The 23,070-nt window shown below is 44.4% G+C and overlaps 1 pseudogene across 1 annotated transcript; it reads left to right on the top strand.

The window, feature by feature from the left end:
* Positions 1 to 15,416: 15,416 nt before the first annotated feature.
* On the top strand, positions 15,417 to 15,951 carry LOC308437251 (ferritin light chain-like; annotated as a pseudogene). Its single transcript has one exon. The product of its transcript is annotated as a ferritin light chain-like (transcript).
* Positions 15,952 to 23,070: the final 7,119 nt, after the last annotated feature.

Genomic DNA, 23,070 nt, shown 5'->3' with positions numbered 1-23,070 from the left:
AAATATTCATAACAACCTAATTCATATAGAAATGCACAGAGAGAAACATCTACGTATGCTTCCATGTTGCCTCCTCTTGAATCTCCCCTTTTTCCTTCTCTTCTGCCTTACCAAAACTTTGTCCCCACCCCACTCTCTACTGTCCAATCATGTATCGCCTTGACATCAACCTACAGCTGAACCTTGGAGTTTTAGTCAGGCATAAGGAGTGGCCAAATAAGGGAACAGACCTTGGTGACTAGCTTTAGGACTGTAATCTTAGGGCTTAGTAAGGAGAAGGGAACCAGGTAGGCAGAACCTGCCAGCACTGTATTTACAATGCTTGGGCCTGTTAGAGAGACCTTCACTGACCCTATTTGAGACATGACTATTTCTCCATCACACTGTGGACCTAGCTAACTTTGAGGTTTGCTCTGCCCCTGCTATTATGCACCAAGCAACCTGAGAAGAGCCTAAAAGAAATGGGATGATATATCCAAAGTCCTGAAGAGGAGAAGAGATGTAGCTCAGGTGGCAGATTGCACAAATCCCTATGTTCAATCCCCAGTGCATAAACCTAGTGCAGAAACACGTAAGTGTAATCCCTAGCACTCCAGAGACAGAGGCAGGAGGACTAGAAGTTCAAGGTTATTGTTGGCTACATAGAATACTTGAGGCCTGTCTTGCTATGAAGAGATACCATGACCAAGGCAAGTCTTATAAAGGACAGAATACTTGGGGCTGGCTTACCAGTCCATTATCATCATGGTGGGAAGCATGGCAGCATCCAGGCAGGCATGGTGCTGGAGAAGGAACTAAGAGTTCTTCATCTTGTTCTGAAGGCAAACAAGAGAAGACTGACTCTTCCTCTCTGGGCTGAGGTTTAAAGCCCACCCTCCACAGTGACACACTTCCTCCAATAAGGTCACACCTCCTAGCAGTACCACTCACTGGACCAAGCATATTTAAACCACAACAAAGCCCAAGTAGACTGAAGACCTTTTATTTAGAAAAAAATTATCTCACAAGAAGATGGCCAATAAGTATATGGGAACAGTGGTAAAAATCACCATTTTTCAAGGAAATGCAAATCAAAAGTCCTGTGAAATATCACATCATAACCAGTGGAATAGCTATGACCAAAAGTAGAACAGACATATGCAGGAACATACTTCACACACAGGCACATGCACACATACACACATACACTTTCTCATGCACATGCAAATTCACACACAGGAACACACACACTCAAGCATACATACAACCTACACACATACTCAAACACATGCACAATATACTACACACACATGTACACACATGCATGCATGTACATGTAAACTCACACAAGGCAGACACACAAACACACACATGCATACTACACACACACACACACACACTCAAACACACAAAAGCACACACATACTACATAAACATGCATACACAAACACATACACAGTATACACAAGCACACACATGTACACACATCCAAACATGCACACATACTACACATATACTCAAACATACACAAACATGCACATACTACACTACACTCAAACACACACAAACTACACACACACACTCAAACACACAAACAATTAAAAAATAAAAATGTAGCTAAAAATTTAAATATTGGAACCACTGGCATAATCCAGCAATTATACCACTAAGTTTTATACGCCTAAAGAAAATGAAGTCATCAAAGGGAATGAGATGTTCACATCCCCGTGCTCTTTGCAGCACAGTTGAAAAGAGCCGGGAGAAGGAAACAATCTAAACATCTGCTGGCGAACGAACAAATTGAGAACTCGGCATATGAAATCAGGCACTCAATGAAATGGCATTCAGATAGGAAAAGGAAGGAAGTCCTGACACTTTCAATGACAAAGATTAGCCTGGGGGACATTGTGCTCAGTGACACACGCCAGGCTGTCAGAGACACACAATACCACATGACCTCACGTGTGAGATCTAAATATAACATAGGAACCCATAGGAAAACGGAAGTCCCGGGACCTGGAGAAAGGGACAAAGTACACAAGGGAGAGTGGGGAGATGTTTGTGAGTGTGGGCAAACATTCAGTCATGAAACGAACACTCGTTGACTGAAGGAAGATGTAGCTCATGGGAAGAGTCCTCGCATGATGTTCACAAGGCCCTGGGTTCAGTCCCTCACGGCGCACGTCAAAAATAAGTTCTGGAAGCCTATACACCCCCACAGCCACAGTTACAACTAATAATGCTCTGTGATACATTTGGAATTTGCCAAAAGATTAGACCTTAAATGTTTCATACACACAAAATATATCTATACATATATGTCACATGCAGTGAGTGCAGACAGAAAGACAGGGTCTGTGAGTCACTGAAGAATGATACCCCAGACTCAAGTACTATGCAAAAGCAAAGAGAAGTTATTCCTGCATGCAAGGGCCCAATTCCATGGGAATAGAAGGACCCCAACTGAATTCAAAGATTCAGGTTTAAGGTTTAAAAAAAACAGAAACATTAGGGGGTCTGGGTGGTGCTATGATTCCGTCTAACTATGCTTGCTTCGTTCCGAGAAGGGGTAGCTCTGGATCTCTTGGCTGCAAGCTTGTCTAACTGTCCTTTCACAAGCTGGGCAGCAGTAGCTCTTGACGTAAGCCTGTGGTTGTTTCAGTAACTGATTTCCCCAGTTCTTTGAAGTAGAAACTCAAGTCCAGTCTCCTAAACTGCTAGTCTGCAGCCTGTCATGGAGTCATGGAGTCAGTCTGTACATGGATCCATGCTCATGCATATACATCCATGCTCATGCATATACAGATACATATACATGTGATATGCAGCGCATGGATCCACACATACACACACACACACACACACACACACACACACACACATGTATGAAGTGTGGTGCACAGCTTCAACTTGTTGCCTTATTATTCATGTTTTAATTTTAATTGTATTTTTGTTTTGCTTATTTGGGAAGTGGGAGGTATCCACATGCCACAACATATGTGTGGAGGTCAGAGGACCACTTTTGGAAGTCCATTCCCTTCCTCTACATGTGGGCCCTCGGGCCTAGCAGCAAGTATATTTAGCCACTGAGCCACCCTGACAGCCCAGCTTACTATTTATTGTGACTCGGAGCAGTGCCTTTCACACAACGCTCCAGCACAGAGCAACTCGTCAACATCAAGAGTTCTGAAGAGCTTGCTGTAATGGTACCCCCTCCACCAGCCTTCCCTTCCTCTCCTCACTAGTCCACGGAGCCCGTAAGCTCATTACATCATCCCTACAAAATCATGTCTGGAGACTGAGCCTCCCAGACATGACAAACAGAGCTTCCTACACACATGCCAACCACGCTTCTTGACTTAGTCATATTTGAACTTCACATAGAGGATCGCGTTGCATGCGTGTGGTTCCCCTGCAGGAGACATAGTCTGGTTCCCATTTCACAGACTCAACAAATTGACGTTTGGATCACATACACAACATAGCCAAGTACACGTGTCGTGAAAGTCACTGTGTGGGTTAAAGACAGATGAGAAGGGGATGGATAGATAAATAGATTAGAATTTGATAGATGATAGATAGATAGATAGATAGATAAATTATAAATTGATAGATGATAGATATGATAGATAAATGATAAATTGATAGAAGAAAGACAGACAGACAGACAGACTTGAGTCAGCTGCGAAATAGTAACAACAAAAGAATCACACCTGAGAGCTAAGAATCCAGCAGTTACCTGCCAGTCACTCCGGCCTTGAGGATGATGCCTCAGAGTCCTGGTAGTCTCACAATGGCTAACTAGCACTGGGGTAGTTGCCCAGTCCACGAGGCTGGGTACCCCAGCAGTCCCAATCTGGCCCCGGTAGACAGAGCTTCCTGGAGAACCATGATAGGAACTTGGAAACGCTGCTTCTGCTATCAGCACAGCAATCTCTAGCTCGGAGGCAAGAGGGAGGCCAAACAAGTGGAGGGGGAGAGATCTTGCCCCCACCAAGCGCTTTGCATCTGGAGAAGATGCCGCCCACAGTCAGGGTGAGTCTTCCTGCATTAATTTACCACAATAAGGACAGTTCTTCAGGTGAGGCTTCTTCCTCAGAGGAAGTGTACATTAGAACCAACCACACTAGCGTCTCTACCCGGGTCTACCTGGATCTCTGCTTCCACACTCGACTTTTCTCCCTAAATGAGAAAGGAATGGGTCCATGATGACACCATCTTGGAACACGTATCTACTTACTAGATAATCGTGAGATGATTATGGTACAATACACTGGACCATAACTGTGTCAGGCTCTAGGCCAAGCCTATGACATACAGAAAATTAGCTGGAACAGAATCTTCCCTGTCTTCCTGAGGTTGACTGTCAGACAAACGACAGATACATTCATTAAAAGTAAGATCCGATAGTCATTCCACTATTACACTGCACAAGGTACCATGGGGGAAACTAGTTCCTGCCACGAGCCAAGCGTGAATTCCAGGATTGGCTTAGTCTCCGGGGCAGGAACTACAGTCAGGAGCACTGGGATGAAACTCGCCTGTCTGGCAGTGTCTCGGAACGGCGATGGGCAGGTAGACTTCTAGCCCACCACTATGCATTACTGGCCTTTCTCTTTTCCCTTAATTGGCGCCTTGAAGGTGTCTCCTCCGTTGTCCCTCATGCCCCGTGCCTGGCTATATATGTTCAGCTTACCCTGGCACCGCGGCACCGCAGCCACGGGGAAACAGTCCCACCTAAAGCAACACCATCCAGAGAGGATTGGCCCAAATGCTTAGGACACGTGTTGGATTCTATTTGGAGGATCTTGGTCCCGAAGATTTAGAAACTATTATTTCCGGGGAAAGAGGAGGCCACGCTGTTATGCAGACACCAAAATGAAGACAATGTTAATGCTGCTTTGAACTGAGAGGCGAGGGTGGGCTCCTGCGGCCCATGAGCCTTGCCTTTGCTGCCATCTGCTGGTCGCTGTGGGAAATGCTCTACACCACACCCAGACCTCTTCATCTGAGGAGCAAGCCTGGATTCATTACATGATAGGATGCTGTCCGTCCCTCTAGAAGGGGGGCTGAGCTTTCCAAACCTCCTAGCCTATGCAGTAATCGGTCACTCGCTCAACACCGCCACTGCAGCTCCTCAGAGCTGTTTTAAATCCCTACAGCCCCAGCAAGCAGCTCATTGCTTGACACAACAAATGTGGCTAATATCGTTCCCCTCTGGAACCTCTTGAGCTGGCTCTCCTTAGGCCATACCCTGGCTATTCTATGTCAGCCTGACACACATTAGAGTCACCTGAAAGGAGAGAACCTCATTTGAGAAAATGCCTCCCTAAGATCCAGCTGTCGGGCATTTTCTTAATTAGCAATTGATGGAGGAGGGCCAGGGGGTGGTGGTGCCATCCCTGGGCTGGTGGTCCTGGGTTCAATAAGAAAACATGAAGATTGGAGAGCTGACCCCGCCCCTCACTGACCACAGCACAGGAGCTCATGAGGGGGGTCAGTCCTGAAGATCCTAAGCTACAGGATCTCCATGACACAGGGCTACAAACAGCAGGATATCGGAGGAGTCATGAAGGGTATCCAGGACTGATAGTGTAGCAGCAGAAGCCAGAGGCCCAGAACCAGCCTAATGACTCATTACCATGAACATATGCAAATAAAGATGTTTGCACAAAAGGATATACAATGGGACACACAGCTTCTAGGGTGTGGTTTGGTTTGGTTTGGTTTTTTTAATTTTCTTTGGGAGAGGAGGGTTGCAAGGGCAGAGGGCAGAGGTGAAGGGGCTGAGAAAAGAGAGGAGTTGGAGTGCATGGATGAGAAATTATTCACAAAGAATTGGTTAAAAGAAAGCAAGGAAGAGAGAATGAAAGAAAGGAAGGAAAGAAGAAAGGAGGAAGGAAGGGAGGGAGGAAAAAGGAAAGGAAGAAAGAGGCTGAGTAGCAAGCCGTCGAGAGCAAGCCAGTAAGCAGCACCCTCCATGGCCTCTGCATCAGCTCCTGCCTCTAGGTTCCTGTCCTGTGTGAGTTCCTGTCCTGACTTCCTTCAGTAGTGAGCTGTGATCTGGAAGTGTAAGCCGAATAAACCCTCCCCTTCCCAAGTTGCTTTGGTCATGGTGTTTCATCACAGCAATCATAACCCTAAGACAAGCCTCAAACCTTGTGAACATTGCAAAGACAAAGAGAAAAGGAAGGAACATGACTTTGATCTGCTGCCTTCCTTCTCCAGAGCAGTCCCTGCTCATTCATCCTGGTGACTCCTTGTTGGAAGTTCTCGGTGGGGACAGAGACCCCATGCCTGACCTTAAGGAAAATGTATAACAGATGAGACCTATGTCTGACAGATGCCAAGGTGTCACCTAGAGACCCAGCAAGCTGGCAACTGTTTCCAGACCAGATCTGCCTTAACGTCCAGTTCTAAATAGGTCATTTGACTGACTGCCCTCCATTAAAAAGTCAGAATCCCTCTGATGCTTAGCAGTCCAATTGCAAATACAGATAGAGGTAAGGGGAGATCATTCTGTTCAAGCTCCCCCACACACCTCTCTGCAGTGTACCTCGGACAGCCTGTCCCCCCAGATACCTCATCCTCCTGTGTCCTGAGCATTGGCATGAGAGACATTTAACTAAGTCCCAGCTCATCACAGAGATCCTTGCTCGAGGCTGTAGAAAATGCTGAGACACTGACCTTGTCATTAACGTGATGACTCAGAACCCAAGCTGTTGAATTAAGTCCCAGATGCAGTGACTTTATTTAAATAAGAGGGGGGGAAAGCACGGGCCCCAGAGATGACTCGGTTGTACCTACCCTTTGAGGAAGAAGACCTGATTTTGATACCCAGAACCAACATTTTAGACGTGGGAGTGTTGGCTCACACTTTTCATCTCAACTGTGGAAAGTCAGAGACAGGTGGACTCCAGGTCCCAGTGAGAGACCCTGTCTCAAAGAGGAAGGAAGGAAGAAAGGGAGGGAGGAAGAACCACCAAGAGACAGCATCTGAGGGAGTTTTCTCCTCTGGTTCCACCTGCCCCTACACAAGTGTGCACATACATCCTCTGTTCTTGTATCTTTTCTGATAGTGAGATAAGACACTTGAACCGAAAGCAGCCTAGGAGAGGAAAGGGTTAATTTGTGTTACTCTTTCAGGTCAGAGTTCATCCCCAAGGAACCTGAAGCAGAAACCATGGAAGAACTCTGCCTGCGGGATTGCTCACTAGCTCGCTAGCGCCCTCTCTCCCTCCCTCTCTCCCCATCTCTCGTCTCTCCCAGTTTCTCTCTGTCTCTCTCTCTCTCTCTCTCTCTCTCTCTCTCTCTGATGGTTTGATTAAACTTAGCCCAGAGAGTAGCACTGTTGGAGTAGGTGTGGCCTTGTGGGTGTGGGCTTTAATACCCTTGTCCTAGCCGCCTAAGAGTGAGTATTCTGCTAGCAGCCTTCAAATGAAGATGTAGAACTCTCAGCTCCTCCTGCACCATGCCTGCCTAGATGTTGCCATGTTCCCCCCCTTGATGATAATAGACTGAACCTCTGAAGTTGTAAGCCAGCCCCAATTAAATGCTGTCCTTATAAGAGTTGCTTTGGTCATGGTGTCTGTTCACAGCAGTGAAACCCTAAAACACTCTCCCTTTTCCCTCCCTCCTCCCTCTATCTCCCTCTCTCACAGGCTTATGCTCAACTAGCTTTCTAATACAACCCAGGACTACCTGAACAGGGAGTGGTATGGCCTACAGTGGGCTGGGAACGCCTATATCAATTATCAATAAAGACAATTCCTTATAGACATGTCCAACCTGATAAAGACAGTTACTCAATCCAGGCTTCTCTTTTGGGGAAAGATTTTATTTAATAACTATTTATTTTTATTTTATATGAGGGGTATTTTACCTACAGATGTCTAAGCATTGTGTGCATGCAGTGCTCTCTGTGGCCAGGAGAGGGCTCCATATACCTTGAAACTGGAGTCAAAGATCTTTGTAACCCTCCATGTGGATGCTGGGATCCAGTCCTGATACTCCTATTTCAGGTGATTCTAGGCTGGCTAAAGTTCACAGTTAATGCTAACCAGGCCACTCTAATACAAATGCACAGCCTCACACACAAACACACAATCAGTCCATAAGAGAATACACTTGAGAGGGCTGGATCTTTCTAAAGCACTTGGCCAAATAATACATATGGAAGATAAATGGGGGTGCGGGGGGGGGGGGGGGTGAATGAGTGTCACACATGTTGCAACCAGCTCTCCTGTGGGAAATGATCAAAAACTAACAGATTCAAAGACAGGGAACAGTGGTGGCTCCCAGGAAGCACAATCCGGGGGGTTCTTTATGCTCGCCCCAGGGTAACCTTAACTCTGGAGATACAATAGCTCATTCCCCAGATATATCACAGCACTGCAAACACCCGACATGGACCGGACTTCAAACCACTGCAACAACTAAGAGGCAAAGGGGAAGTTTCTCAGCAGCCTCCGGTCAGCTATGAGGAAATACCTCCATTTTTCTTTCTCCTCCCCTCCCCCCCCCCCCAAAAAAAAAACCGTTTTCTGAAAAACTTAATGCATAGAGGAAAGAGGCTTAGCGGTATTTGGAGATTTGCTGCCATCTAGAGGCTACTGAGTAGCATCGCAAGACAAAGGTGACGAAGAACAAGCTCTGCAAAGGGTTTCTGCTTCCCCCAGGGTGCTTGGAGTCTCTTGCCGGGCGTCTAGCCAAGAATCTGCGGACCATCCAGGCGACCACGCTATTACACAACTCCCGTTTTAAAACCTCGAGATAGAAACCCACGCTTTGTGTCTCCTCTTTCTGAATGTATGGTTCTCTTTTTGAGGCTTTTGACCTTGTTAGCTTCTTGGAGGCTGTTAACAGATTCACACACACACACACACACACACACACACACACACACACACACACACTCACACGGTGGCTATAAGTGGGAGCCCTCGTGGGACTTGTGAGCCACCACAACGTGATGCATGCAGCACACAAGACTTCTTCCGCTCACTCCTGAATCCTTAGTCTCTGTTTCCGGAAACCCACACCCCTCATCCTTGTCATTCAGTTGTCACTTCGGTTTACCCAAAGCCTGCCTTCACCTAACTTCCGAGATCTTCGCTGACTCTTCCTCCTTGCTTTCCCTGCCATGTCTTCAATGCTAAAGCATCCTCACACTTAGATCTTACACACAAGCCCTCAAATGTCGGTATACATCAGTACCATCTGGGGCATCTGTAGTGTGGAAAAGTCCCTCGGAGATTCTGATATGTACCAAAAGATGAGAACCACTGAGCAGGCCCTCAGAAACTTTGCTTGCTCTCCTTGGTCACTGGCTCCACAGCTACCCATTCTGACAGTTTCCCCCTCTCCTTCTCCACAAGGCTTTTGCTTGCCCCTCCACCACCCCCATTACCGATACTGTGGGTCTCCTCGCTGGATGAAGGGAGCAGAGTCGCTGAACAGGGTTTCCGGACTGCCCGTGGAGTACGAAAGGGAATGATGTCATTCTGAATCCCAAAGGAGACAGATGAACTTTACTTGAGGTGAATCAAGGCTTATACAGTTTTGGGGAATGGGGACTAGGAATATCCGGGGTTGGCAAACGTCATTGGCTGAAGGCTAAGGTACTGACATGCTTCCTTAGCACGGGGAGGCATTCCAGAAATCTCAGGTAATTGCTGAACAGGATCTTACTGGGAGAAAGAAAGTTGAACCTGTAATCTAACCAATGCTATGTGACATTCTGAAGGTAGAAGGGTATAGGGCTTGCAAGCTCTCCAGACAGGGTCAGAGAAGAAGCCCTGCTGGTAAAGCTCAGAGCTTTCCAGTAATGTCCGACTTCACACTGATATGAAAGCTGTAATAGAATCCCTGGCCAAAAGAACTGAAGAAAGCAAAGGTTTATGTTGGCTCCCAGTTTAGGAGTACATTCTGTCATGGGAGAAGGCTTGCGGGTGAGAGCGCCTCTTGCCACTATGACAAGAACAGGTCACATTGCCTCTGCAGCGAGGAAGCAGAGCGAGAGGTATGTGGGTGCTCGGTGCAATTGTTCCTTTCTATTCAGTCCTGGACCCCAGTCTGTGGATGGTGCCAGCCACATTCAGGGTGTGTATTCCTTCCTCAGTTAAACCTGTCTGGAAAATACCTCACAGGGTTCCTCAGAGGACTGTCGAGTTGGCAGTCAACATTACCCATCATGCCTAGCAAAGCTACCTCCAAGTTCTTTCAAGAGTCTTCCAGAAGCTTCCAACATGTGTTCATGGATCCAATCATTCCACAGACCTTCAAATGCCATGTCAGAGCCTCAGTCCCCCCCACTTCATGTTCACCCTTTGTCACTGTTTGGCTGAGCGTTGCTGTGTTCTCTAAGCACCCTGACGCATTAGCTCTGTGTGACTGACAGTCTGTGTACACTAACCACTCAGTATATCTAGTATCCAAAAGCGTTTGGTAACAAGGAAGGTGGAAAACTCCCCAGAAGGTTATGCCCGTGCATTCACACACAAATGTCCACAGCAAATAGCAGCTGGGACAGCCACAGCTAGAAACACCTGGACCACCAAGTGACAGATCTATGGACAACCTCTGAGCACTAAAAATGAGACAAATTCTGTTACAATAAAAACAGATCTCAAATGTTTATAAGAAAACACACAAACAAACAAGAACCAGAGGGAAGCCAGCATAGCATGTTTTTAATCCCAGCACACAGGAGAATAAGGTAAGCAGGTCTCTGAGTTCTGCTTACCTCATAGCCGGCAGCACTGATTTGCTTTCTGTTATCACTCTTTCCTAGACTTTCTCATGAGTAGAATCATGCAGTACAAAGCCGTTTGTATATCTGACATTTTCTAATGAGACAGAGTCCCATGTCTCAGCCCTGGCTGGCTTGGGACTCGATATGTAGACCAGGCTGGCCTTGAATTCACAGAGATTTTGAGAGAGATGCTTGGGAGGGAAACTGACTGCCAAAGAAGTTGCTGTTGAAAGACTGAGCTGTAGAAAGAACAAAATGTGGGTCCATTTCCACAAAGAGACAATCTGTCGTGGCTCCGAGTCTAGCTTATGTTTTCAGAAACTCAAATACTTAGCCTTCATGCGCTGCCTACTTACACACCCCTCGGGAAAGAATGAATTGTTTTACAGCACAGAAGCTCAAACGCAAATGATTATGAAAATCCAGGGGTTTAAAGTCATCTCCATCTTCTCGGATTATTTTCCAGCCTATCTTTTCTACCAGAATGTAATCTCAACGGCCTTCGGGCAACTGTCTTTCTGAACTCCACGCGGTGCTGATGAGGCTGCCTTTCACAGAGTCTCTCCAGCCCCTGGTTTCCAGAGTAACTGAGTCATATGACCTAAGTTGACCAATCACATGTCTTTAAACCTACAGCCATAGTGATTGGCCCCACACCTGGGCATATGGTAATAGCTTGGAGAATCAGAATTCACTATCAGGTTTTTAAATATGTTATGATCACTGAAAGAAATTCTCTACTTCATATTAGTAAAGACTGCAGTCGTCAAAGGCTTAAGATAGGGGACCTGTGTGAGATAGTTTACAGTATGTCTTACAAATGCTTCCTATCCAGCATATCCTTCCCCTTCTGTATGTATATAGTATACATTCTATGACTACCTCACACACACACACACACACACACACACACACACACACACAATTTTACAAGGGAGAAAAATACTGAAAAAAATTTACACTAAAATATAGAAATATAAATGGTGCAGTGAGTTGTCCACTTCCAACAAAGGGAGTGTCTTAGGGACTCTCATTGCTGTGATAAAAATACCCTGAGAAGCAACTTAAGGAACCAAGGATTTATTAGGTTCACAGTTCTTGAGGAAACACAGATCCTTGGGAACTGACCAAAACAGGAAGTGGGCCAAGCTACAGAGTCTCAAGGCCCACCCCTGTGGACCATTTCCTCCAGCAAGCTCTACCTCCTAAGTGGTCCATATCCGTTCCAAAGAACATCACCAGAGAGGGACCAAATGTTGAAACACAAGAGACAGTGGTGAGCCTGTTTATGAGGTAACAATGTGAGAGAATGAATCTTTCTAATGGTAGCATTTCACAGCCCGGATCATTCAGGATGGGAAAAAAGAAAACGATATGGAAGCAGAGAATTCTGCTCCCTTCCTCACACATCATAACACATAAATAGTTTCATATTAAATTTACAGTCCCACCTCTTTGAGCTCCTGGAAGAGGGACAGTGTCTAAATAAAAGCAATCCATTCACCTGAATTTCATCAGAAGGCGTTAAGTAATTTACCCCTCTCTATCGCATGCTGAGAACCGCAGCTAATCGCTTCCGGTTCTATTTATAGAAATTGTTCACCAGTTTCTTGTCTTCTCATTCTTCATAGATCAGGAGCCCTTGTCACAATACGGGAAAATGCTTCAGGAAAAGCTAGATGCTTTGTGTAAACTGATATTTTAACCATTCATTCCTCTGGAAAATGATTTTTAAAAAATCTCAGTTGCCTCACACACACGGAATTTAATGTCTTGTGAACAGATAGATCTGGCCACACTCTAAGAAGAAATTAGACTGTGCTATATCCGTCAGAGAACCCTGTTATGCTTAGCACCTGCTGTCCACACATGTCCACACACCTGCTGTTGCCAGTATGGACCAAAGCTATATACACTCCCAGCTGACTGACAACACGCATTACTGACTGAAGAGGTTCTAGTAGCTTCTTATACATCACCAGTGGTAACAATGGTGCTTTAAAAAGCAGTCAGAGCTACGGCAGGGATTCCTCAGTATAGCGTTTATAGAAGCTGCTAGTTGCTCATGGGTCTGTTCAGATGCCTGCCCTCGATTGAGCAACACTATTCACATGGCCAGAGATAACAAGCTGGAGCTCACAGCAGGTGTGCAGCTAATGTCACCTTTCTAGAAGGAGGGTCATCTGGGGAGACAGCCTTGGACATACTTTAGCCATCGGGTTATTGAAATGATTCCCCACCCCCACTTCCAACCACCAAATCAGAATTTCTCTCAGAACCTCTTGGTAGAGTAAGTAAAGGCTGGTGCCAACCACTGGAAGAGCTTGTTCTCACTGGTACTCACTTCTGTAACTATCTTCTTGAAGACAGATAGTGAGCCCAAGGTAATTAAGATTGCCAAAGCCAGGAGATGCTGGCAAGGATGTGGAGAAATAGGAACACTCCCCCACTGTTGGTGGGTATTCAAGCTGGTACAACCACTGTGGAAATCAGCCTGGCAATGCCTCAGAAAATTGGACATAGTACTACCTGAGGACCCAGCTATACTACTCCTGGGCATATACCCAAAAGATGCTCCAACATATAACAAGGACACATGTTCCACCATGTTTATAGCAGCCTTATTTATAATAGCCAGAAGCTGGAAAGAACCCAGATTTCTTCAACAGAGGAATGGATACAGAAATTGTGATACATTTTACACAGTGGAGTACTACTCATCTATTAAAAACAATGAGTTCATGAAATTCTTAGGCAAATGGACAGAACTTAAAGCTATCATCTTGAGTGATGTAACCCAGTGACAAAAGAACACACATGGTATACATTCACTGATAAGCAGATACTAGCTCAAAAAGCTTGGGATACCCAAGAAACAATTCACAGAAATTATGAAGCTCAAAGAGAAGGAAGGCCGGAATGTGGATACTTCAGTCCTTCTTAGAAGGGAGAACAAAACACTCTCAGGAGGAAATACAGGGGCAAATAGAGGATCAGGGATCCAGAGACTGCCTCACCTGGGGATTCATCCCATATGCAGCCACCAAAACACACAAACTATTGCTGATGCCAAGTAGTGCCTACTGGCAGAAGCCTGATATAGATGCCTCCTCAGAGGCTCTGCCAGAATCATACTGATACAGTTGAGGATGCTTGCCACTCACCATTGGACTTGAACATGGGGACCCCAAAGAAGGAGCTAGAAAAAGGACTGAAGGAGCTGAAAGGGTTTGCAACCCCATGGGAAGAAAACATTATCAACCAAACAAACCTTCCAGAGCTCCCAGAGACTAAAACACCAACCATTGAGCACACATGGAGAGGCCCATGGCTCCAGTTGCATATGTCACAGAGAATAGCATTTTTTGGCATCAATAGGAGAAGAGGCCTTTGGACCAGTGAATGCTCACTTTCCCAGTGTAGGGAAATGCCAAGGTACTGAGGTGGGAGAGGGTGATTGAGAGAGGGAGCACCTTCATGGAAACAAGGGGAGGGGGATGAGAGGGGGAGAAAGGGAATAACATTTGAAATGTAAATACAGAGAATAGCCAATTTAAAACAACAACCAAAAAAAGATTGCTAAAGCCTCAGATACTGATCCTAACAGCTAAGAGCAAACAAGTAGACTGAATTTCTTCATAAAAGAGTTCCAGCTCACAATATCACCTGAAACACACACACAAAACCACACCCTCCAGTATCCTAACGTTCGTTGAAGTAATGTTGGAACGTTTGCCCTTCAGCTTTAGAAATTTAGCCAAGGTTACAAACTGATACGGAAGGCTAGAGTTCTTAAAGACGTGTGACAGACTCGGTACCATCTCTAGACAATTAAGACCTATTCAGGCCTTCTGGTTTCCATCTGTGCCCTGGAAATAACACTATGCCAAAGGTTTCCATTCCTAAATCCTGTCTGGAGAGAGCTGGTCTCCCAGGAGGGCTGTCACACCCAAGATCACAGGTCAAACCACCACTATTGCTCCAATAGCTGGTCCAAGTGGGACCATCCAGGAGCCCACAAGGTAGAGGAACTGCAGAGCAGCTGGGGACAGGATCCTTCCAATTTTCATCTGTACCCCAGAGAAAACCCTGTGCCATAGCTCTTCCTACCCAAATCCCACCCAGAGAGAGCTGTTCCCAGGGCTGCTGACACACCTAAGATCACAGGCTCACAGGCCCACAGGAGGGAAAAGCTCCAGTCAGAGATAGAAAGACCAGCTACCACCAGAGATAACCAGATAGCAAGAGGCAAGCACAAGAACCTAAGGAACAGAAACCAAGGCTACTTGGTATCATCAGAACCCTGTTCTCCCACCACAACAAGCCCTGGATATGCAAACACAACAGAAAAGCAAGACTCAAATTTAAAATCACATCTCATAATGATGATAGAGGACTTTAAGAAGGACATAAATTACTCCCTTAGAGAAATACAGGAGAATACAGGTAAACAAAGAGAAGCCCTTCAAGAGGAAAGATAAATCCCAGCGCCTTTGAGGTCCCGTGGGTCTATGTCTTGCTTCAACAGTGTTTGAACGGAATAGTCCCGGGAGCTCCCATCTTAGCTTCCAGCTGCCTTACAAGTCTCTCTAGTCGCAGCCTCCAGGACCATCTCCTTACTGTCTCCGGCTCCTAGGACCAGCCAACACCGTCTTTGCAGTCTGCCCGGTACTCCGGACCAGCCATGACTCCTCAGATCCGTCAGAATTACTCCACCGAAGTGGAAGCTGCCGTGAACCGCCTGGTCAACTTGCACCTGCGGGCCTCCTACACCTACCTCTCTGGGCTTCTTTTTCGATCGGGATGATGTGGTGTTGGAGGGCGTAGACCACTTCTTCGAGAATTGACCGAGGAGAATCTCGAGGGCGCCGAGCGTCTCTTCAAGTTGCAGAACGAACGTGGGGGCTGTGCACTCTTCCGGGATGGGAAGAAGCCATCTCAAGATGAGTGGGGTAAAACTCTGGAGGCCATGGAAACTGCCTTGGCCCTGCAGAAGAACCTGAACCAGGGCTTCTTGGATCTGCGTGCCCTGGGTTCTGCCCACGCAGATCCGCATCTCTGTGACTTCCTGGAAAGCCACTTCCTAGATACAGAGGTGAAGCTCATCAAGAAGATGGGCAACCACCTGACCAACCTCCGTCAGCTGGAAGGGTCACAGTCTGCCCCAGGGATCTCTGGGCGAGTATCTCTTTGAGCGCCTCACTCTCAAGCACGACTAGGACGCCTCTGTGCCTTCCAAGGGGCTCCCTCCTCTGCTGCACCAGCCGCCTCAGGACCTCCATCCGAAAAAGAAAAATAATAAAGCTTTTTGAAACAGCAAAAAAAAAAAAAAAAAAAGAAAGAAAGAAAGAAAAAGAAAAAGAAAAAGAAAAAAAGAAAAAGAAAAAAAAAATCCCTTAAAGAAATACAGAAAAACACAACCAAACAGGTGAAGGAATTGAACAAAACCATCCAGGATCTAAAAACAGAAATAAAAACAATAAAGAAATCACAAAGGGAGACAACCCAGGAGATTAAAAAACCTAGGAAAGAGATCAGGAGTCATAGATGCAAGCATTACCAACAAAATACAAGGAATAAAAGAGAGAATCTCAGGTGCAGAAGATACCATAGAAAACATTGATACAACAGTAAAAGACAATGCAAAAAGCTCCTAACCAAAAGTATCCAGGAAATCCAGGACACAATGATTAGACAAACTTAAGGATAATAGGAAAAGAAGAGAGCAAAGATTCCCAACTCAAAGGGCCAGTAAATATCTTGAACAAAATTATAGAAGAAATCTTCCCTAACCTAAAGAAAGAGATGGCCATAAACATACAAGAAGACTAAGAACCCCAAGTAGCTTGGACCAGAAAAGAAATTCTCACCAAATAATTCCACCTCTAGCCCCACCCCCACCCCCAAAAAAATTACAGGAACAAACAATCACTGGTCCTTAGTAAATCTCAACATCAATGGGCTCAATTCCCTAATAAAAAGACAAAAACAGACAGACTGGATACGTAAACAGGGTGCAGGATTGCTGAATATAGGAAATACCTCAGTGACAAAGACAGACACTACCTCAGAGTAAAAGGCTGGAAATTTTTTTTCCAAGAAAATGGTCCCAAGAAACAAGCTGGAGTAGTCATTCTAATATCAAATAAAATTGACTTTCAACCAAATGTTATCAAAAAAGATAAGGAAGAACACTTCATACTCATCAAAGGAAAAATCTACCAAGACGAACTCAAACTAAATGGAGAGAAATTTTAAGCAATCCCACTAAAATCAGGGACTAGACAAGGCTGCCCATTCTCTCCCTACCTATTCAATATAGTACTTGAAGTCCTAGCCAGAGCAATTAGATAACAATAGGAGGTCAAAGAGATACAAATTGAAAAAGAAAAAGTCAAAATATCACTATTTGCAGATGATATGATAGTATACTTAAGTGACCCCAAAAATTCCACCAGAAAACTCCTAACCCTGATAAACAACTTCAGCAAAATGGCTGGATATAAAATTAACTTAAACAAATTAATACCCTTCCTCTACTCAAAGAATAAACAGGGTGATAAAGAAATTAGGGAATCAACACCCTTCACAATAGTCACAAACAATATGAAATACCTTGTGTGACTCTAACCAAGCAAGTGAAAGATCTCTATGACAAGAACTTCAAGTCTCTGAAGAAATAAACAGAAGAAGAGCTCAGAAGATGGAAAGATCTCCTATGCTCATGGATTGGCAGAATTAATATAGTAAAGATGGCCATCTTGCCCATAGCAATCTATAGATTCAAAGCAATCCCCAGCAAAATTCCAATTCAATTCTTAATAGAATTAGAAAGAGCAATTTTTAAATTCATTTGGAATAACAAAAAGCCCAGGATAGTGAAAACTATTCCCAATAAAAGAACTTCTAGGGGGAATTACCATCATCGCCGACCCCAAGCTGTATTACAAAGCAATAGTGATAAAATAAAAATAAATAAATAAATAAACAAAAACTTCATGGTATTGGTACAGAGACAGGCAGGTAGATCAATGGAATAAAACTGAAGAACCAGAAATAAAGCCACACACCTATGGTCACTTGATTTTTGACAAAGGAGATAAAACCATCCAGTGGGAAAAAGACAAATGGTGCTGGTTCAACTAGAGATCGGCATGTAGAAGAAAGCAAAGTAGTTCATTCTTATCTCCTTGTACAAAGCTCAATTCCAAGTAGATCAAGGACCTCCATCCACATAAAACCAGAAACACTGAGTCTAATAGAAGAAAAAGTGGGGTAGAGCCTCAAATACATGGGCAGGGGAAATTTTCCTGAACAGAACACCAATAGCTTATGCTCTAAGATCAACAATCATGGGACCTCGTAAAATTGATAAGCTTTTGTAAGGCAAAAGACACTGTCAATAAGACTAAACAGCAGCCAACAAATTGGGAAAAGATCTTTTCCAATCCTACATCTAATAGAGGAATAATATACATTACATACAAAAACTCAAGAATTGAGACTCCAGAGAATCAAATAACTCTTTTAAAAATGGTGTACAAAGCTAAACAAAGAATTCTCAACTGAGGAATATCGAATGGCTGAGAAGCACCTAAAAAAATGTTCAACAACCTTAGTCATCAGGAAAATGCAAATTAAAACAACCCTGAGATGCCATCTCACACCAGTCAGAATGGCTAAGATCAAAAAACTCAGGTGACAGCAGATGCTGGCAAGGATGCTGAGAAAGAGGAACATTCCTCCATTGTTGCTGAGATTGGAGGCTGGTACAACCACTCCGGAAATCAGTCTGACAGTTCCTCACAAAATTTGTCATATTTCTACCTGAGGATCCAGCTATATCACTCCTAGGCATATACCCAAAACATGCTCCTACATATAAGGACACATGCTTCACTATGTCCACAGCAGCCTTATTTATAGTAGCCAAATGTTCTTCAACAGAGGAATGGATACAGACTATGTGGTACATTTACACAATGGAGTACTACTCAACTATTAAAAGCAATGACTTTATGAAATTCTTAGGCAAATGGGTGAAATTAGAAAATATTATCCTGAGTGAGGTAACCCAGCACAAAAGAACACACATGGTTTGCCCTCACTGATTAGTAGATATTAGCCCAAAAGCTTGGATTACCCAAGATACCATCCACAGACCATATGAAGCTCAAGAAGAAAAAAGACAAAAGTGTGGATGCTTTAGTCCTTTTTAAAGGGGGAAACAAATTACTCAAAGGAGGAAATACAGAGACAAAGTATATAGCAGAGACTGAAGAAAAGGTCTTCCAGAGATTGCCCCACCTGGGGATCCATCCCATACACAGACACCAAACCTAGACACTATTGCTAATGCCAAGAAGTGCTTGCTGACAGGAGCCTGACATAGCTGTCTCCTGAGAGGCTCTGCCAGAGTCTGACAAATACAGAAGTGGATGCTCACAGCCAACTATTGGACTGAGCATAGCGTCCCCAGTAGAGGAGTTAGAGAAAGGACTGAGGAAGCCAAAGGGGTTTGCAACCCATTGGAAGAACAACAATATCAACCAACCAGACCTGCCAGAGCTCCCAGGGACTAAACCACCAACCAAAGAGTACACATGGAGAGACCCATGGCTTCAGCTGTGTATGTAGGATGGCATTGTCAAATATCAATGGAAGGAGAAGCCCTTGGTCTTGGAAGGCTTGATGCCCCAGAGGAAAATGCTAGGGCAGGAAAGTGGGAGTGGGTGTGTAGTTGGGGGAGCACCCTCATAGAGGCATGGAGAGGGAGGATAGGATGGAGGTTTCCAAAGGGTAAACCAGGAAAGGGGATAATATTTGAAATGTAAATAAATAAAATATCCAATTAAAAAAATACATGCCCATTATAAAGTACTGGAAAGACACATAAAGATACAAGGAGAAAAATAAAAGTACTTGGAAGCTCAAAAAAATTACTAAAAAGTATCAAAAATGTACAATATTGCTAACAATAGATAAGTATTTTCCCATTTAAAAAGAAAATGACCTCATAGATAAAATGTTACACAAGGGGGAAGTTACAGAAGAATGTCGATAGTAAGTTCAAAGCAGGGTTTCATTCTGTAAGCTCATTATAAGCTCAAAGCAACAGTTTTTCATGGCCTTGCTTTATCATAGTGCACACCTGTGACTTCATCCTTGGACCTGACCTAGAATAAATATCTTTCCTTGATCAGAAATTTATCCTAACCCTATTTTTTCGTGTAATTGTGAAAGATCATGTTATTCCTTATCATGCAGCCTTTACTGACTATTCTATGAGAAGTGGGCACATCCAATTCTTGATCCAACCTTATTACATCTCTCTGGAAAAGCAACTAAAACCACCTCCTAAAACTTTCTTCCTAAAATTGTTTTAATCAAGTCAAGAATTCTATAAAGTTATCTCATGTTGATCTATAGAGAATCTGCCCAATAAGGTGGGTTGATACCCAGGAATCATTAGGTTATATAATAGTGGCAGGCAAGGCATATCAGTAGCAAGAAGCAATCCTGAGATGAAGTCTCTACAGGTCCTGGATTCTTCGAGATCACCCATCACAGGCCTTGCAAAATGGTGGGTTATCTCCAGAAACCTCACTTACATGCTTTAAACCTTTCCTATATGGCTTCTGACTCATAAGGGCTGGATTTCACAAGGAGTATTCTGAACAACACACTTAGACGTTGCAGGTGTCCTGGAGCCCAGACTCACAAGTTACACACTGGTGTTTTGTCACATCCCATGGGTCAAAGCAAGTCAAAAGACTGATAGAAATGGTAAAGACTCTTGCATCTAGCATTATTTCCTTACAGTCACCATAACCAAGGGTTGCAAATGGTGCCACAACTGTGTCATTTAACAAAAGACACAGAATACCTCAGGGAAATGCAGCTAATATCTGAGTATCTCATGATGCTAATATAGCACTGTTACCCTACCCCCTCTACTGCAACACTAGCAGTGATGGCACTCCCACTACCTGTCACTGTCAAGGCTACCCAAATTAGTGGAACCCAATGTCTATGACCTCATTGTTCAAACAAGGTTTCTTTTTAATATTCTTATTCTTTAAAAGTTTCACATAATGCATTCTGGCCATATTTAACACATCTCCACCTGTAACTCCTCCCAGATACATCCCCAGACTTTATATCTTCTTATGTTCTTAAATAAGCCATAGATCCCAATTTATACTGCTCATATACTCCTGGATCATTGGCTGGTTTGTGGGATAGTGCACTGTAGCATGGTTGTCTTAATTTGGGTTTCATTGCTGTGAAGAGACACCATGACCAAGGCAAATTTTATAAAGGACAACATTCAATTGCGACTGGCTCACAGTTTCAGAGGTTCAGTCCATTGTCATCATGGCAGGAAGCCTGGCATCGTGCAGGCCGGCATGATGCTAGAGAAGGAGCTGAGAGTTCTACATCTTGATCCAAGAGCCAGGAGTAGACTCTTCCACGCTGGGCAGAGCTTGAGCACTAGAAGACCTCAAAGCCCAACTACTCAATGTTCCTCCAACAAGGCCACACCCATTCCAACTAGGCCATACCTCCTAATAGTGCTACTTCCAGTGGATCAAGCATATTCAAACCACCACAATAGTCAACCTCCCAGGAGCCACACCTTTAAATAAAACTCTCTCTCCCTCCATCCCTCCCTCCCTCTCCCTCCATCCCCACCTTCCAAGAAGCCACCCACTATCCATAGCTCATCAGTGAAGAGTCGGGGCTCAAGAAGCCCTTCCCACTCCATGCTGAAGTGCTGATTGACTGGATCTTGTGCAGATCTTGTGCAGGCAATTACAGCTTTTAGAAGTTCATGAGTGTTTCGATGCTGTCAATCCAGAAGACACTTTCATCCAGTCCTCCACAAGCCATGGAGCCCTTCTTCCCCTCATCTACAATAGCCCCTGAGCCTTGGGGAAAATGTATATTAGAGATTTTTGCAACTGAGCTCTCTACAGACTCTCTGTCCGTTGACCAGTTGTGAGTTTCTGTATTAGCCACCATCCACTGCACAAAGGAATTTCTCTGATTAGGTCTGAGAGCTGCACTAAGGTATGGGTAGAGAGATTCAAGCTTAGCAGACAGCAAGACAAGGTTTTGATTTCATTCACAGACTGCAGAAGCAGCCATCTATAGCTCATAAGTCATGTTTGCAGCAGGCCAGAATCAGAGGGTTGCTAAGTAACACAGCATCAGGCTGGAGGGGCTATCAGCATGCTAGCCTCAAACTCAGTCCTCTTCCACCTTTTGGACCAAACCTAAGCACCTCATTTCTAACTTCTTTTGAGATGAGTTAAAATCTTATGCATCTGACTTCTAAAAGACACCCAGTTCAACCTCTATAAATGACTGAGTTGTAGCGCATGCTTATCTGATTGTGCTGGGACCACTCCTCCACACAGAGGCAGGCATGCTCCAGGACTTGAACCAGTTCCATGAAAGTGATGATTCTTTCATAGAATGATTATATTCTAATAGCACTAAAGATGTTATTGTGGGTTTGTGTGTACTGGTGTTCATGCACGTGTGTATGTTCATGTGTGTATGAATGCACATGTGCAGGAGTATGTTGTGTGTATGTATGCATTTTATGTATGTGTGTGCTGTGTGTATATATATGTATGTGTATATGTGTTCATTTGTGTATATATGTATATGTGTGTGCCTGTGTATGTTGTATGTATATGTTTGTGTATGTGTGTGCATGTGTGTGTGTATGTGTATATCCATGTGTATGCCAAAGGTTACCATTGGGTGTTTTCCTCAATTTCTGTGTACTTTTTTTTTTTTTTTAATGAAGCAGAGTTCTCTCTGAAACCAGAGCTGGCCAGTTTGAATTGTTGAATTAGCCAGCTTGCTTCTGGGTTCGCATCTCCACTTTCTGTGTATTGGAATTACAGGTGGGCCCCTATACCTGCCCAGTTTCCTTGTGTGAGTGCTGGGGACCTGAATGCCAGTCCTCACACCTACACAGCAAGTACTTCAGTCGCTGAGCCATGTCCCAGTGTCACCAGAGACTTGGATCTTTAAGATTTGTTTATTTGCATTTTGTGCATCTGAGTGTCTGGCCTTCGTGTATAACCATGTAGCACATTTCCCCAGCGCCCGAGGGGCACAGCATAGAGAGCCTGATCCTCTGGAGCTGTAGTTTACTAAAGACTGAGAGCTATCATATGTGTGATAGGAACTAAACTCAGTTATTCAAGTGCAGTAAACGCTCTTGACCACTAAGCCACCTCTCCAGCCCTATTTTGTTATTGTTTTTAAATTGCTCATATAGGAAGGTGGGTTCCGATGCCTGTAGAGGCCACAAGAGG

The sequence above is a fragment of the Micromys minutus genome, assembly GCF_963924665.1.
Source record: "Micromys minutus genome assembly, chromosome: 25".
Lineage (NCBI taxonomy): Eukaryota > Metazoa > Chordata > Mammalia > Rodentia > Muridae > Micromys > Micromys minutus.
This window is presented reverse-complemented; position numbering and strand designations above follow the sequence as displayed.